This window comes from Rhinolophus sinicus, chromosome 12 (assembly GCF_057876585.1).
Source record: "Rhinolophus sinicus isolate RSI-liver-muscle chromosome 12, RSI-T2T, whole genome shotgun sequence".
NCBI lineage: Eukaryota > Metazoa > Chordata > Mammalia > Chiroptera > Rhinolophidae > Rhinolophus > Rhinolophus sinicus.
Genome location: NC_142512.1, coordinates 31,690,886 through 31,707,252, shown reverse-complemented (window position 1 = coordinate 31,707,252; position 16,367 = coordinate 31,690,886). Strand labels below are relative to the sequence as shown.

General features: G+C 44.5%; 1 protein-coding gene and 1 pseudogene across 1 annotated transcript in view; both read left to right on the top strand.

Moving 5' to 3' along the window:
• Positions 1–262: 262 nt before the first annotated feature.
• On the top strand, positions 263–383 carry LOC148756519 (U4 spliceosomal RNA; annotated as a pseudogene).
• An 11,200-nt stretch (positions 384–11,583) lies between these two features.
• ANKFN1 (ankyrin repeat and fibronectin type III domain containing 1) overlaps positions 11,584–16,367 on the top strand; it is a 378,383-nt gene continuing 373,599 nt past the window's right edge. The window contains exon 1 of the mRNA XM_088802168.1: positions 11,584–11,857. The gene's annotated coding sequence lies outside the window, so the exon portion shown is untranslated. The remainder of the gene's footprint in view (positions 11,858–16,367) is intronic.

The following is a 16,367-nucleotide window of genomic DNA, read 5'->3' as shown; positions in this document are numbered from 1 at the left end:
AGCTTGCCAAATTTGGGCAGATTAGAAGACCACTAGTGAATTTGAGGGCGAGTTTTGCTAAATTGTAAAAGTTAAAATACTGTTTTAAAGTCAATCTGAAAAGGCTACATATATATTGTATGATTCCAACTAGATGACCCTCTGGAAGAGGCAACCTTATGGAGACAATGTAAAACTCAGTGGTTGCCAGAGCTCAAGGATGAGGGTGGGAGTGATGAATGGGTGGAACACAGGAGATTTTTAGAGCAGGGAAATTGTTCTAAGTTTTGTGCAGTGGCAGTATCGTAGCCAATGAGGTGTATCCGAGGCGCGATTATTGCTAATTGAAATTGTTCTGTATGCTACTCTAACGGTGGATACATTTAATTAAACGTGTCAACACCCATAAAATGTACAACACAAAGAGTGAACCCTACAGTAAACTATGGACTTCAGTCAATAGCAATCTATCATTATTGGCTCATCATTATTGGCTCATCATTATTGGTAACAAATGCACCACACGAAAACAAAACAAAACCAAAACAAAAAATATTTCAATACAAGACATGGTGGTTAAGAACACAAGAAACCGAGAGCTACATCAATCAAACTAAGGCTCCAATGCCAGTCATCCTGGGAGAAGTTGATGTCATGTGCCTCCAGGCAGACAAAGACCAGACTTTGAACAGAACGTTTTCTCTATAGGAAAATGGGATGACTAGGAACAGTGCTAGAATAACAGGTGCATAAGTTAGAATTGGTTATGTAAATACTCTTAAAGAGAGAGCCATGTGTATTTTCTTTTGCAAAGAGAAAAATAATTTTAGCAACGGCAGGATTCTGGGATAGGAGAAAAAGAGGCATTTGTCTTACTGATTTATTTATTAATTTTCTGTGAATTTTCAAAACAAGAGGGCACACACTGCAAAGACAGAGCCAGAAGTGACACAGTCCTTACATTATAAACTACATCTCTTTAACTGTCCATGTGTGGATCTCTTTCTCCTCTGTGATAAGGGGAACTAAAATGGCTAGTTGATAAGGAATCATTTGAAAGCAGTGTAAAAATATGCGTGTGTGTGTGTTGTTGGGGGGCAAGGTGGAGGTAGAAATGGATCCTCCCATTAAGAAGAATTTGATCTGAACTCCGTTGACAGCTGGTAAAGGAAGTGGGTACAGAACAATGGCCTAAAGAATTATCCAGAAACCTTATCCGAGGCCACTAATTTCACCAGGGACTATCATAAAACACACTCATGTTGCAATCCTTTCCTCAAGGTCTGCGACAGAAGAGAGTGTGTGAGGGCCATATGATGACACTTGATAATGGGTCAAAGACACAGAACCAGGTTTTAACAAAACTCAGCGGTCTCTAAATTCAGTGCAGGGCAAATGGCTCTTCCAACTGACCGGTATAGAAAGAAAAATATAACAGAGAAAGGCTAAGGAAACAGAGGGTTCTGGTGTAGTAGAAAAGGGTGGCATTGAAGTCAAAAGGACCTAGGTTCTAACACCAACTGAGTCATTTACTGCTTATGTGGCCTTGGGCTAGTCCGTAAACCGGATGCAGTCTGAATTTCCCCATCAGAAAAATGGTGGTAGTAACGTTTACCTTTCAGAGTTGTTATATTAATAAGTACTCAGAACAGTGTATCTGCATATATATGTATGGACACACACACACACACACACACACACACACACACACATCACAATGCCAGGCACACAATCAATACTCAATGAAGGAGGCCTTGATAATTGTAGTCTGCCTTTAAGAAACATGCTCATTGCCCAACAGTGGTGCTGAAAGTCAAGAAGGGTTTATGTAGAGGGAATTCGTCCAAAGTCCTCACAAGGGAAAAGGATATCCCATATTACTGTGCCCCTCTCCTCTTCTCAAAACACACAGGGTGGCAAAGGCTTCCACGGCTGCTGTGGAAAGTCAGGATTGTAGTCCTCACTCGTGATCTCCATCATCATCATCGTCACTGTACAACAGCAATAACAAAACTGCCTTACCTCTGGCTAGTGCTGTCTAAAATATTGTCGCAGGCTCTCTGAGCCTCTCATTTCCCTGCCCCGCGAAAGCCATGGCACTGCATGGCTAGTCCGGCTGCTGGTGACGATTCGAGTCTTTCCTGGGCCTTCATGCTCCTACTTGCTGTGTGTTATGAAATGTAGTTCCCCGTAGAAACAAAGGCTGACACTCTGCCATGAGTCCTCATGAAGCGTTTACTGCTCTCGGGACAGCCTTCCTCATATGGTCATGTGAGAGCTGACCTGGGACGCAAACCACCATCTTGTTTCTTCTACATGGGTAGAGTGTGTTATAAATTCCAGTAAAAATGATCTGCAAAGAGACTTTGGAACACACTGTGTGGGTCACGGTCTCTGTCTTTGGACTATTTACTTCCGACCAGGAAAGTGAAGTAATATCTCACTTTCTCCTCACAACAGTCCTGTGGGATAATTATTGGTATTTTCCCAATGCTATAGATAAAAACACTTAAAATCAGAGAGACTCAAGGAACCTGCCCAAGGTGACCCAGCTGGCACGTGGCAGATTCGGAACGTGAATCCACATTTATCAGATTCCAAAAGCTCCTATCTCCATTGATAAGCTACGGTTATTCAGCATTTTATTTGTTTTAAAGTTCATAGTTGTGAAAGTGTAGGATTATTGAGCTCTGAATCAGTCCTGGGAGGCAGACAGGGCAGACCCCCGAGACTCGGCTGGGTAAATGGCTCTGCCTGCGTCCCCAAGTCAACAGTGAAGGGAATATGGACTTTGAAGTCCAACAGACCTGGGTCTGGGACTGCCCCTGACTTTCTGTGTAGCTGGGAGAAACTCACTCAGGGTTCTCACCTGTAAAATGCAGCTAATAACACGACACTTAGAGGAGGTTTTGCACAAAATAGACAACTTGGGGGCAGTTTAAGAAAATGTTTAAAAGTGTGCATTGTTGAGCCTGACTGCCTATTTTAAGTGATTCTGTGATTTTAAGGAAGTCATGTTGAGAAAGTGATTTAACTAGATCTATGTAAAAAGAGTATGGTAATAGTACTTAATCCTGTGGGGTCATTGTGAGGTTTACATGATATATAACTCACGTAAAACAATGAGTAAAGGGCAAGTGGCCAACAAACATTAGCTGTCATTAGTATTTTTTGTAAAGCAGCTCACAGTGAGCCTAATTAATACCTAATAGATGCAGTGCTAACCTCTGCACCACCAGGAGTGCCCTGCTCTCAAACGTGCAAGTCAGGAAAATGTCCCCTCTAGCTCAGTGGAGGCCTCCCTGCTCCAGTGACTTTCACTGGCTCAAACATAGGCCTTTGGGAGCCAGGTAAATGAAGGCGAGAGGTGCCATTTTCAAATTTAATAAACACACAGCCACTCACCGGGGCATCTCTCATTCCCACTGGCAGGTTATAGACAGTCTTTGCTCAATTACCTGTGGCTAATTTTAATACACGGGCAGCTTTGCTCACTTCACTCTCTGCATCAAGCCCCAGCACCCTCCTGAGCCCCAGGTGGGATCTTCTCAGAGAATGTAAGCCCATATCAATATCATCCTGTGCAAAACATAATTAGAAAACTAAATCAGCAGCCACAAGAAGAGTAGAATGCTTTCCAAACCATATATCGCGCGAGTGGAATACGGGGGTGTATGGACACTTTTGTTTCCTTTGGATTGTTCACATCCCTGCTTCGCTTTCTCAGTACAGAGAATCAAGAAGATTGGGCCTCTGTCTTGATTCCAGTGTAGGGATTGGCACAGTGTGGCTGGTGGGCCCAATCCAGTCCGTTGTCAGTTTTTGTGAGCTGAGCTTTATGAAAACAAAGCCACGCCCACTCATTTACATGTCGCCTGTGGCTGCTTTTCCGCTACCATGGCCAATGTAAGTAGTAGCAACAGAAACCGGTTGGCCCACAGGTCTGCCCTCCAGGTTCACATCATCCTCAGCACTGTGATGGCAACTCCTTCCTCTCATAGTCAGAGCTGTTTTCCTTTGTGCTATCGTGATCTGAAAAACTTCACCTTGTAAAATAAATGACCACTGGCCATTTCCACTTTGGAGCCCTGCCTGCTCCCCACACTCAGTGGACCCAAAACCCATCCTAAAATTGGCTCCTCTCCCTCCTCATTTCCTGGTTTCTGTTGTGATTGGGTGATATTTTGCCATACTGTGTACCCCTCCCTTTCTCTGTATTATTCTCTTTTTCTTTCTGTCCTTCCTCCCCCACCTCCCCATTCATATTCAGTTCTTCCCCTCCCCCCCCTCGCCCCAGAAGAAAAGCAGAAGTTGGGCCCTTCTGCTGTAGGAGAAGGGAGGCTATTTTACATAGGGTCCCCCGAGTGGGGATCCTGGGAAGATAAATCTGACCCGTGAGGGAATGAGTCATGAATATAGGCCAAGCAGAGTGCTCTAAGCGAGGAGAGAGCAAGTGCCTCAGGCCTGAGGTGAGAGCCTACTTCGTGTTTTTAAGGAAGAGAAAGGAGGTCAGCATGGCTGGGTGAAGTAGGAAGGAGAGGAGTGGTGGGCACTTGGTGGGCACTGGGGTCCGAGAGACCAGAGCTGGCACAGCCTTGCCATCAAGCTCGGGACTGTGGCTTTTATTCTGAGTGATTCGGAAGTTGGAATGTAAATTTTAAAAGGATTACTCTGGCTTTGTGTTAAGGATCAGAATCACCTTTATAAAGCCTCCCTCTGGCTGTGTAGGCACCAGAACAGACGCAGAGAACCCATTAGGGGGCTTGTTCACGGCCCAGGCAAGAGAAAACTAAGGGACTCAGAGCAGGGACAGCAGAGCAGGGGGTGAGGGTGGCAGCATTCTGGCAAGGCACCGGATAGATTGTGAAAGTAAAGCCAGTTACATTATAAATGATGGGTTAGCTGTGGGGTATGAAAGAAATGAGAAAATCAAGATGACTGCAAGATTTAGAATCTGACAAATCGAAGATGGTGATAACTCAAGTAGGCTCAGCGGTGGGAGCAGGACTGGACCAGACGTTTGGCTTAAGCCACGTTAAACTGGAGATGTGTGTTGAACACCCGCATGGAGGTCATGTGTAGACTATTAGACAAATTAGTTTAGAGTTCAGGGCAGAGGTCTGCGCTGAAGTCAAGAGTATGTCCCACAGGGTTCAGATGGTGTCTGACAGCGCAAGGCTGGATGAGCACGCTAAGGGAGGAGAGAAAACTGGAGAAGCCCAGGGTTAAAGGTTGGGCAAAAACAAGGAATTAAATACGAAACTGGGAAAGAGTGGCTTGTGAGGTAATAGGGGAATCAAAACAGTTGTAAAAGTCAAGGAACTGGCTCAAGAAGGAAAAGGTAATTCAGCAATGTCAAATGTTATTGATAGGACGAGTGAGCACTGAGAATTGACCACAGGATGTCCACAGTGCGTTATGTTCAATTTTATGAATCCTGCAATGTTCTCTGGGAGAAATAAGAAATAATGTGTCCTAGGGAGTTGAAGGGACAGATTTAGATGGAGACTAAGAATTGCTCAAAAGTGAAGGTAGCTTGATGGATTCCCAGCTGCTGAGCAGGGTGCCTGCCCTTTTCTCACCTCCAAAGAAGTGATTTTTCATCAGAGGAGAAACCTGTCACACCTTTGAGCTGCCAAGCCATAAATCTTTCCACCAACTTGCTAATAGTTTTTCTTGCCACCTTTCTTGGTAATCCAGAATAATTGTTATGAAATATGGGCTTGTTCTGTCTCTCCCAGCTGGGGCCTCTCTGTCCCCTGCCAGTCCTGGGGAGAGCAGAGGCTCTGTGTTTATCACTGGGTGTTCGTTAGAAGCACAGCGGATGCTGTTACCAAGAACGTGACATCCTGATGAAGCAGGAGGCGCCACACAGCAGCCCTGAAATTTGAGAGCCAATGGCCCCTCCTGCCCAAAAACGTGTCAGCAAGTGGCCTCGGCTTTGTTTAACATAGTCTCTTTCTTGGGGAGGCAGGAGAAAATGACCTCTATTTAATCATGGGGACAAAAACATTCTTTCTTGCATGTTTTTAATCATTCCATGGGAATGTATTGAGTATCTGAAGTTGTCCAACAGGGTACTAGATTGAAAGTTTGATGACAGTGAGCAATCGGACATATACATCTTATGGAAGTCATAATTCATGGATATTTTCTCTGGGAAGAAAATTGGAAGAGGTCAGTCTGCGGGCTGTTTAGTAAGCACGGCTTTCAGTCTCCCCGTTCCTTATAAGGAGTGCACTCAGGTCAGAGGCCATGCGATTTTGTCTGCCCATCATGAGTTCTTGCCAGATCTTGAAAAGCCCAAGACTGACAAAGTCTCTTAAATCCCCAACATGGATCCTGAAACTTCAACAAGGTTCCCTAGTGATTGCAAAAACAGCCTTTTCAAGCCTCATCTTCGTGATATGCATCCGGGTTCAGGGTCCATTGTCTTCGTATGCGGCTCAGTGCCATCTCGCTGCGCTGGCTATACGTTCTATAACAGTGACTTGGCGATATAGATACAAAGTTGTCCTGCAGCTCTGCAGTGACGGATCGTCAGTGGACATATACAATCGCAATCGGTTATCTACAAGGTCTAAATGGCCTCAATTGTGGCAGGCCAGTGCAAGGCTTCACAGAGCACCTGTGAGTGGCACACACTGAACTAAGCACTAGGTCTGTAAAATGGAAGGCAAATCCCTGCCCTTAGAAGCTCAAATGGAAAAGCGTTTGCCAACATCAAGTAGCTTGAAGGAAAGAAGCAGCCTTGGCAGATCCAACCCTAATCTTAGCTCATGCATCTCCTGGCTAAACATGTATCTTAGTCTTGGCTGCCAGTCACCCAGTAACTGAAAATTGTCAAGTTGAGATCTGATAGGATTGCTTACCAATTGCTTGAGCAGTGATTTCTGCAATATAGTTAAAGCCTAACAATTTAATTCCAATTTTCATAGTTTATGTGGGGAATACACCAACTCAAGCAACCCAACGTGAAATTAGTTCAAAATTTCTGAGAAAGTGCAGATGCCTGAGTGAATCGGCTAGAATGTATCAAGCTCTTCCCATGGGGCAGGCCTGGTCCGAAGAGCTTTATATGGATTATCTCAATTAATTCACAAACCTTGAACTAAGTACTATTATGATCTTCCATTTCACAGATGAAGAAAGTAAGTCTGAACCAGGACTCAGGCCCAGGATGTCGGGCTCCAGTCACCCTCATCTTGATGATAAATCATTCCTCATGCAAGATTGATTGAGCAACAATGCATCTTTACCTGGTGAATGTTAATGCATTCCAAGTGGTTGTGTACACCTACATAACTTACTCGGCAGAATAGTGAGGGTCGGGTGGGAGATGACAGATGGCAGGACACAAGGACAACATTAGCAGACATGTCAGTATCAATTCCACGTCTCGCTTTAGTCAGTCCCTTTGCCTTCTTTGTACACGATGCTACTAAACAGACTCTGAAACCCAAATATCTCTCTATCCTTATGATGAATAAAGATAAGGACTTTGAAATTTTCAGAGAAGAGCAGGAGAAATAAGATACAAAGTCAGATTCCTGCTCCAAAAACTCAATGGATTAAACATGGTCTAATTCTGGCAGCTTTCTCACTTTTACAGGTGATGTGTTCTCCATCTGGATCACCTATGTCATCCCTTTCTAGCTTTTTCCTCCTGGACAACTCCTTCACGTTCTTCAAGATTCATCTCAAGGGTCACTTCCTCCAAAAAGCCATCCATAAATCCAAGACTTAATCAAGTGGTCCTCCTCTGTTTCCTCACCATCATAGAATCATAATTGTCCGTGTGTTTTGTTACATCCAATACTACAGTATGATCCCCTTTAATACAAAGACTGTGTTTTACTCTCTGTACACTCAAACATATAACAGAGTGGCACGTATGTAGTATGGACTCGTTAAATGAGTGAGTGAATGAATGAATGAATGATGAGTGAATGAATGAATATATTCTGAGGTAGACCAGGCGGGTTTGGTCTACTGTGTTTCTTGTATTAAAATAAGACCGGTCATATTACTTTTTGCCCCAAAAGGCGCGTTAGAGCTGATGGTCCAGCTAGGTCTTATTTTCAGGGAAACGCTGTACTTATAGCAGAGTCTAGCTCCTTAAACTTCGTTATCCATCACGTGATTGCAGTATGAACACATTCACCCTCACAGCTGGAAACGGAACTTGTGGTCTAAAAAACATTTAAACCTGGAAGAGATAACAAAGATAAGCTAGTCCAAGCTCTTCTTTATACAGATAAAGAAACGAAGACCAAGTGGACTGAAGAGCTTTCCCCACAGTTGCCCAGGTGTTCAGGGACAGAACTGGGAATGAGCTTGGACTTTCTTACTCCTAAGCCAGAGATCTTTGCCACTTCACCAGCGTTTTCCCACAGTAAAGGTATACTGCCCCATGAGGACAGCACATCTTCCTGATAGAGAGTTTCGTCTACATTAAGAGATCCTGAAAGTAACAAATGAAAGTTACAAACGAAAAGGGAATTCATTTATCCACATATTGTTAAAAACAACTAAGTCTCTGGTCCCTTATAGCGCTCAACCACCACTTCTGAAATGTTTCCAAAAATTCAATCACTCCAGGGCATTGTTTACGTGTTGTTTTTTTCAAATAATTTGATGCACAAAAGAGATTTAAAAAGTGTTAGAGATTGCTTCTTATCTCAGAATGGACAGTCAAGGACATCTGCCATAAGGAAAATTCTCATTTCAGCCAGAACATTGATTTCAATAAATCCATTCAAAGAAATAAAGTGGCTATTCTTCCCTTTGGTAAAATATACTTGCAGCTCACAAAATATTTTGTTGGTAGAAATGTTAGCAAACAATGATAGATATGCAGCCTGAAGCCACTGAAATGTAGCATAAGGCCCAACATTCACTAGAAATTCAAGTATTGCTCTAGTGGGCAGTAAGTCTACAACAGTTTGCATAACACCTTGATAAAGATACTGCTGCTACATTAGAAAGAATAAGGTTTATGGAAACAGAAACATCTGCCTAAGTCCAGCTTTCTTATATGTTAACTCTGTGACCTTTGACAAGGGATTTAATTCTCTTAGTTCTATCCATCAACTCAAATATTTAATGAGCACCTACTTGGTGCAGGCTCTACTCAAGGCACTGTGTACAGTAGTGAAATAAAGAGTTGTAAAAGCCTGTTCTCATCAAGCTTACATTCTCCTAGGGGGAGACTTTTGGAGACAAACAACATGCACAAAAAATAGGAAATATACAGTATGTTATTTGGTGGTTCGTGTTATGGAGAAAAACACAGTTGGGGGAGAGGGAATGCTGGGAAGAGAGTGACTTTAAATAAGGCGATCAGGAAAGGTGTCACTGAGAAAGTGATGTTGGAAAGAGGGTTGCAGGAGTGAAGAAATGAATCAAGTAGGTATATGGGGGTAGAGTGCTCCAGGCACAGAAAATGTCAAGTTCAGAGGCCTCTGGGGTGGGTCGCATGGTGTGTTCAAAGAGCAGCAAGAAGTCTGTATGTCTAGGGCATTGGGAGTAATGTGGAGAGGAATGGGAAATGGGCTCAGAGATGTAAGAAGAGGGGAGGCAACGGGCCCGACCTTGTAGGACCTTGTAGGCTAATAAGGACATTGGCCTTGTTTTCTAAGTGAGATGGGAAGCTTTTGGAGAGTTTTGAGCTGAGTGGTATGGTCTAGCTCCAAGTTTTAAAAGATCACGCTGTGTTGACAAGAGACTGCAAGAGGGAAGGAGCGGAGGCATGCAGAACAGTTAGGAGGCTGTTGAAATGATCCATGCAAGACATTATGGCACCTTGGAGAAAGTGAGAGGTGGTCAAATTCTGGATAGATTTAAAGGTAGTGCCATCAGGATTTGCTTACAGGCTGCATGTTGAGAATTGAATGAGACAGCATGTGTAAAATGCTAGTGTAATGCTGGTACGATTTATGAGCTCAGACTATAGCAATTCCTTCATCTCCCTTCTTATTGGTTATTAATTACTGACATTCATTGAGCATTTACAATGTAGTAGACATTCCTCCATAAACGGCCCTTCCATGTTTATAGAATCTTACTGAGACTTTCTCAGCTCGAAGAAGGAACCTGTTTGGGATTTGGTTGACTATTTGTGTATTTCTTTCCCTCCCCGGTCTTCCCTTCATATTTTAAAAGACCATCAGCCCTGTGGGAGAAGACTTTATCAGTGACGGCTCGGGTCCAGGCTTTTAACATTTCTGCGTTCACCCTGATTCGCCTGGAGAGCGGTGGCACATGCTTTGGACCTAAAGGCGTACTACTTTCCATTTAGCATCCTTTGTAGGGTAAGCTGGAGCCCGGTAGACAAGGCGAAGCCATTTGCCCGTCCTGGGTCTAGCTTACGTTGGCTCCATTGAAACTGCCACGGCATGGTAGTGGCACTTGTCCAGGCTTTCTTCTGCTGCTTAGGGGGTAGTGGGGACTGGGAGATGAGTCTGTCATGACCCACCTCTGAATGTTAATGTTCTCAACTGGGAAAACGGAAGTTAGGACTAGAGTGCCTGCCTCAGAGGTCTACTCGGGCATTCACAGTCTGGATTTTCTCCTCGCTTGGCCATACTCTCTTTTACTCTTTGAAATGAATACCGATTTCTCTACTGAGGAACCCCTCGTCCAAATCTGTCGGTCATGAGAAATCTCAACTCTCCTGAATAAAGAGCTTCAGTGAAAATAGATTTCCATTCTGTTCTCACAAGTCTGTTCCTAAGTGTCTCTCTCAGTAGGACTCAGTGTCTTCTCCTCGCTGAGTGACTTTGGTCAACCAGTGGCTCCATTTCCCACATCTGACAGATGGACACCCCGGCACTGTTACCTGCTTGAGACCTGAAAATCAGGGTTTATCCAGATATGTACAGTATTATAATCAATTTCTTCTGAGCAAGCAATTAAATACATGGACCACTGGAATTATCCTGATATTTTATAGTACAATCACCAGGTTCTTCATTGAGAAAAGAGTCCCCAAAGTAAATAAATACTACTACAGGATGAGGGATCTTTATGTTCCTTACGGGGTGCCAGCTATGTGACATGTATTAAACTCCATCGTTTATATGTAACACCTCGCTTACTTCTTACAGCTCTATTATGGGGTAAGTGTTATTATCCCTGATGTGTAGATGAAGAAAGAGACCCAGAGAGCAGAAGGACTTTGCCCAAATTCACACAGCTGACAGATGATGGAGCTCACGCTTGAACCTAAGTTGACTTAAATGTTTATAAACCTTGGTCTGTCTAAAAGCTTGAACTTTCAACCACCAAATGATATTCCCCCTCCCCCCTTATTGATTTCAACAGTGTGGAACATGTCTAGGGGTGGCAGAACCCTTCTGTGACACTGTACTTTATGATGTCCATATGGCTTCACCTGGAGTCATTCTGGAAGCTGTAAGTTCATAAATAATGTCTCTTCAACTTGGTCAGGCTCCCAGTGCCAGTAGAAGACAGATGATCCACGGCTGTGCGTGGTATCATTGCAAGCTAATGTGTTACCTCGTAGTCTTGGGTTGCCATCCCCTGGAGTGTTTGCATGCGATCAGTTGATCAGTTGTCAGTTTCAGGTCTGTTGTTTCTCTCACCAGAAGCCCAGCCTGTGGAAGATGACAGCCCCAAAGCCTTGCCTGTGTTCGGGGAGCTATCGAACTCGGATAATGACATAAATGAGTCGGCATCCATCTGGGGAATCTCAGACAAAGCAGCCCAGAGGAAAACCATCTCTGTCGATGAAGGTTTGTTTCACTTGCAGCAGGAAAAGCAGCAGAAGCAGCAGAAGCAGCAGAAGCAGCAGCAGCAGCGACCGGAGCCCGTGCACAGGCTGGGGAGAGGCAAAGGGAGGCTGAAGCTGCCACATGTGAGTAGCATTTTATGATTTCTCTCCAGCTGGGAAAGGAATCCTGGGGAGGGGGCTTGCCTGTGAGGTGGGTGTGCGTGTGTGTGTGGCTTGGGGCTTTGTGGCAAGGGTGGGAGGGATGGTTCACACAGTTAACAAGTGCATTTGGGATCTGCCCTCCCCTTCCAAAGGAGTTGCAGCAGTGTGCCCATACGCACTTGCAATTTCTCTAATGATCCTAATACACGCCAGCAGCAGGTGGGAAATATTTTCTTTTTTTTTTCATCTTCACCCTTGAGAGTGGACTGCATGGCAGAAAGACACCTCAGCCCAGGAGAGCTTTCCTGAGCGGGAGGACTCTCCCAGAGGGTTTCTTTTTCAAGTTTCTTTTGCAGCCATGTAGGGCTCCATCCCTTTGCTATCCGGCAGCAATTCTGCAGGGGCACTGACATCCCACTAGCCACAAAGGGGCGAGGGTGACTTCTGTATCTCTGGTTCTCAGCTCAAGTTGTCTGGAGTAAACACCAAATCCAACCGATGTAATCTCTCAATTAAAAGAGTTCAGTGAGAACAGAACAGCCCAGGCATGGAAAAGCACGGGCTGTGTTTTATGCATCTTCTCAGCCCAGAGCAAATAGGCAGGGCTGTCAGAGCTGACAGCATTCATGCCGTCTTGAACTTTGGGAAAGTTTTTTAATGGGTTTTTCTTTTTAAAATCAAACCTGGGATTTGCTGTGAATGTTGGCTGGACTGAAGCTGAAAAAGGGCAGGATATATAAAGATGATGTATTACAGAATTGTACACCTGAAATGTATGTAACTTGACTAACAATTGTCACCCCAATAAACTTTAATTAAAAAAAAAAAGGGCAAGAGGGAATTTTTTTTGCTTGAAAGCACTTGTGTAGCTGGCAGCAGGTTGTCTTAGCGTAGGGAGCTGGTTTGTATCTTTGGATTGTAGTTACTGCTACTAAATAATGTGCCCAGCAAAAGTACACTTGCTCGTAAACTTGCTTGTGTTCTGGTTATCAGAAGACACTGTTGTTTGTTGTTTCTTTGTTTTCCCATCCTCCCTTCCTTTTCTTTTTAGAAGCTCTGGTGTAGCTGAGCGGGTTATGCTGAGTGTTAAGATGCTTGAGCATCTGCAGTAAATCTGTAAAAGTTCACCTTCTCCAGGAAGAGTGGAGAAAGGAGAGAAGGAGGGAGCCAGGAAGGGACGTTGCTCTTATATTAAGAGCAGGCTTTGAGCAGCTGTGCTTAATGAAGGTGGGGGAGTCTGAGACACTTCACGCTGGCGCTTGGCTGGGAGGAGAGCAGTCAGCCGATGCTCGAGGAGATGCTCGGATGCAGAGCTGAATGCCATTAGGCAGGAGGGTCAGGGTGCTGACTCCCAAGTTGCTATGGGGCGTGTATGAAACACCAACCAGGGAATGGGCTTCACAGGGAATCCTCTCACTTAGGTTAGGCATTGCTTTGCAACCTTTCTCACACCATGACACTCCAGGGTGAAAGATGAGTTTGCTCAAAGATGGAGATGAGTGCCTAGGAGGCTCGAGGGGCCGACCCAGTGGAAAGCATTCAATATTTGGGGCATCACACTATGTGGAACTCATGCATTGCACAGTGCTGTGTCTTGGCACACAGGTTGGGAAGATCTAACTTAAGCAACCAGGGAAGGCCAAAGAAATGAGACAAGATGAGTAATCAGATGCCTTTGCTTTGCTATTATTTATTTTTGCCATTACTAGTAACAGTGCATTGTGGAACATTACATAGTACTTTTTTTTAAAGACTTTCTCCTAATCTTACCCTTTTTAGTACCTCTGGTTCTTCTCTGTGCTGTCTTTCTCCAAGCATGCTTTTTTTGACACAATTTTAAGCACAGTCTAGATGTATCCTTTACTCTGCTTCTTTCCTCAGTATTAGTCCATAAATACTTTCCCATCTTCCAGTAGTGCTTTCACATACGTGTAGATGGTAATTGTGGCTGGATTAAATGTATTAATCCCTTAAATGGATGTGATGTAATCTGTTTAGCAATTGTTAGCTATGTTAATTGTTTCCAGTTTTCCCATAGTTGTAATGCCACTGTAAATATTTCTGTGCATAGAGAATTGTACTTCCCTTCTTTTTAAAAAAAATTGCAAGGAGAATGAATTTTCAACACTGAGATTAATGAGGTAAAAAATACGAAGATTTTTGTGGCTTTTCCTATTATCAAACTGTTCTCTGAAACATATTTCAATTGTCTAAAACCACCAGTAATATGGTCTAGATAAATATCATTTTATTTTGACATTATTTTTATCTAGAGCCTCATGCACGGTAGATTCTCTTTTTTCCTCTCTGTCTCTCTCTGTCTCCCTTCCTCTCTCACCATGACCCCCTCTAAAGTCAGAGCTATAAAAAGGTACTAGTCACTTGTGAAAGCTGGCTGTTGAGTCCTATTAAGCCAGGCAGCGTCATTCTCCCTAGGACGAGCCTAAAGTTTCTTGGGTTCCCTCATTTTGTCAGTGCTTCACATGAGGGCCTCATGTCCAGCAGCCTCCGCTTTCCATCTCCATAAGGGGTGGAGAAGGAGGGGGAAGAAACTCTCCATCCGGTACCGAGATACCCCAGAAAGATGAGCAGGGGCCAGAGGAGGGAAAGCCAGCCGAGAATTTTCTCTCAATCCCGACAGGTTCCTCAGGCCCTCCTGCCTGATCCCCGAGCCTGACAGAGTCAGCATAGAGCTGAAAAATACACTCCTCGGGCTGTTGGAGGCTGAGGCTCAACAAGTGGGTGGGATGGGGGGTCCTTGGGAAGGTGCACACTGGCTAAGCTTATTGGGAGGAAAAAAGGAATATGTTTTAGGGTCTCCAGTGCTGTGGGTACTTCTCCCGAGCGCATGGGCTTTAATGATGGAGGTCAGACAGGGCGGAATGCCAACTCTTATCAAATAAGAGCTGTAGAATGCTTCTTTTTCAGTTTCCACCTCCTCTAAGGACAATTTTGATCAACAGTTTATTTTTCTTTTATATCCTGTTCTCTCATATCTAGTCAATTTGGAGATTAAACTGTGCTGTTCTGACCTCCTGTGTACCACAGATTGCTTCAGCGCTAATCTGTTTTGTTCATTCCATAATTACTTGTGCAAAGGCCAGGAGTACCGAGTCGGTACACAGAAACCCAGCATGCATTTGCCCACTCTGACCTACACAAGAGGGAAATGACAGTATCTTGGGAGCAAGATTTTCCTACCCATATAGAAGCAGGTTTGATAAATTTGTGGTTTTTAGGAGTGGTAGTGACTCTTTCAGTCTGCAAGGGCTTAATAGAAGACATACTGCTTCACAAAACTGTGGAGCCACTGGTCCCTCTGAATTCGAGTAGAGTTGATGGGGCAGTGGTCTGAGAAGGAAAGGCAGCCTTGTGCTTCCAATGATGGACAGACCAGGAGAAATGGCATGCCCACAGACCGCCAGAGAATAAAGCTTTTGTCTGCTAAGGAGAGGGCAAGAGACTCTTACACTGTAGCCCACGAATGTAAGGAAGACGTTTGTAAGGAGCTTCCATTTGATAACACTCCTCCGTCATTGTGGTATCATTGGTTTAAGGCCCAGGTTTCCTACGGGATCATTCTCTGGGAGAGCAAGTACAGTTTCTGCTTTGTTTATCGCTGCCCCCCAGTCCTTGGTTCAGTGTAAACAACGTCCACTCACCTGAGGCTTGCTGAGTGCTGGGGCATGTTTTAAGTGCCCCATCTACATGAGTGCATCTAATCCTCACAATAATTGTATGCAGTGTTCACTGCTATTATTCCCATTTTGCAGATTTAAAAATTGTGACATAGGAGGTTATGCTGCAGGGGAGACGGAGCCGTGTGTTTGGCACCAGGGGATGAGGAAGAGGCATTGAGACAAGAGGCTCATGCCACCTGAAAGTGGCAGAACCACAATTCGAGCCCAAGCGGTCTAACTCCAAGGCTGGGTTCTTGATCGCTGCACACTTCACATTAGCTAGGGGGTGACTGAAATTCTGAGAGGACGGCCGAACACGACTGTGCAGCTAAAATACAGTATAGTCATAATGATAGAGACGATGATGGTGATTTTTTGTAACAAAGTGACTCACACTGTTGTCTGTGCACCCGTCACTTTTGAGTGAAACGTGGCACATGCATTTTGAGTCGATTCTCAGAACAGCCATATATGACGGCCACCATCCCTATCTCTGTTTCACCAAAGAGAGAACTCAGGCTCTGAGGTGGTGTACAACTTGGCCAAGGTCACGGCGCTAGTGAGTCTGACCCTGACGTCTGTGATCGATGACCGTACCTCAGTGACGTACCAGCACGTGAGCACCGGATCGGGGGCCACAGCAGTCACAACAGAGGGTTTTCCCGGGAAAGTAGAGCCGGACTCAGTGGTCTCTGGTCTCTTTCGACAGAGGGCTGTGGCGTGGCCTTTGGAACCACCCTCCCACGGGGCTGCACCGGACACTGAGGTTTTGCCTCAAAGGCAAGTTCCTAAAGGAAGAAGCCTCTGAACAA